Source organism: Austrofundulus limnaeus, unplaced genomic scaffold, assembly GCF_001266775.1.
Source record: "Austrofundulus limnaeus strain Quisiro unplaced genomic scaffold, Austrofundulus_limnaeus-1.0 Scaffold93, whole genome shotgun sequence".
In the NCBI taxonomy this organism is placed as follows: Eukaryota; Metazoa; Chordata; class Actinopteri; order Cyprinodontiformes; family Rivulidae; genus Austrofundulus; species Austrofundulus limnaeus.
In genome coordinates, this window is record NW_013952495.1 from 311,262 (window position 1) to 313,128 (window position 1,867).

Genomic DNA, 1,867 nt, shown 5'->3' on the forward strand with positions numbered 1-1,867 from the left:
ATGAATAAAACTAAAATAATAAATCAGATTTCGGTCACAAGTGTTTGAGACATTGAAAGTACAAAATGAGTTCTCCTCAGACACTTTCTGCTCCCGCTGTCAGCCACACCTGTTCCTGGTGTTATCAGTCACAGCTGCAGCCACTCTTCCAATCAGCTCCAGCCCACATAACCTTTCTGCGCTCCCCCCTTAAACATTTTGTAAGCTCGTGCTGCCTTGTCAGCATTTAGTTTTATTTAGTAAAATTTTTATGTTTAGTTTTGCTGAAGGTCCTCGTGTCAGCCTGCATCCTTGGGTCCAACCACCTCCAGGAAACATGGGAAAACATCCTCAACTGTTTAATTTTCAAGCCACAAACAGAAGAAGGAGGAGAAAAAGATTAGGAGGTAAGACTTAGACAAATGTGAGGAGCTTTATGTAATCAGTGTGACTTTTAACAATTGTTACAAGCAGTCGTGTGTACATTTCCACTAATTCACTAATAGTGGAACTAGCTTCTCATTTAGCGGATTAGCTTTATTGCTAAAATTGGAAACCATTTAGCCTCCGCTAAATTAGGTTCTGCTAATTTCAAGTCCATTAAAAAGAATTCACAAGTGTTAAACTTCTATTTTCATGCCATTTATCCCAAATTAAATAAAAACTATCCACTTTTGCAAGCAGATAAACTTCAAACTAAGAGTGTCAGATCATCTAATAATATCTAATAGATAATACAAAAAATTGACTATGTATAAAATATGATAGAGAAAGTATTTATTTTTGTTTAACTAACTACAAACAGTATTTACATACTTGAGGTGCAGTATTATTCAGCCCTAATGTAAATATGTGTGATGTAATGAATGGAGATTACCATTTTGTCTGTTTAGCAGCTTTAGTGGAGCGAAGAAACGTGTTTACTGGGTTAGTGGTTAGTGAACCTAGTTATCTGTGCCCATCACTGGTTATGTTCTTATTAGCTGTTTTTCACTGCAAGAAAAGATTTATTTAATTTGATTTTTTTTTGAGTGACCACTTGAGTTTATGTGACGATCTGAACAAGCAGAGTTTCCGTCACTTTGTGTGAGCCCAGTTCATACCTTTCAGAATTTCTTTCTATAGTTCTGATTTGCCTGATTAATAATTTTACCATAATTATTTGTAGCAATAATTCCTCCGGAACGACAGAAAAAGTCACGGTGTTTGCTCTGACGACTGTTACGTTTGCTTCTTTCACTTATGTAATTTTAACGATCATGTTCAACAACCATGACTTTCACTTCCACCTTTTTTGGTTTTACATTCTTTCTTCTTTTTTTTTTAAATTTTTTTTGGTTATTTTGTATAACTAAAATTTTATTTCCTTCTCACACAGGCATGTACTCAAACCCTCTGATTTCAAAAATAAACGTTTTTTTTTATATAAAACTGATTATCACTTGCATGAGGCAAAGGCAGATATTTTTGTGTGATTGTGCGATGGTGACCTTCAAGGACTGTGAAGTTGGCTCGTGGCACAGAAGTGAACACAAAGCAGGTTTAAAGAACAATGCCTGGTGGTTTTATTTAAATGGTGTTGTGCATTTCTTGAGAAATGCAGAGTCTTTATTTTTACAAACATTCCTCATCTGGACTGAGACAAAGTTTATATCAAAGGAGCAATACACAAGATATACTGTATTAGACTTGTTATTTTCCTGCTGTGACATGCTGGATGTTTGGTGTTTCTAAGTGTAATGATGAATTAGACCAGGGGTGTCAAACTCAGTGACACAAATTTTAAAACTTGGCCCAAGCTGAGGGCCAATTTCTGTCAAAAGTTATTGATGAAATGTTTTATAACAAACAATTCTTATAGGAATACAAATGATGTATTATTTAGAAC

The 1,867-nt window shown here is 34.9% G+C and overlaps 1 long non-coding RNA gene across 1 annotated transcript in view; it reads left to right on the plus strand.

The window, feature by feature from the left end:
- The first annotated feature begins 192 nt into the window (after positions 1–192).
- The window catches only part of LOC106520461 (uncharacterized), a 21,103-nt gene continuing 19,428 nt past the window's right edge, over positions 193–1,867 (plus strand). Inside the window, exon 1 of the long non-coding RNA XR_001310557.1 lies at positions 193–386. This is a non-coding gene — a long non-coding RNA (uncharacterized LOC106520461). The remainder of the gene's footprint in view (positions 387–1,867) is intronic.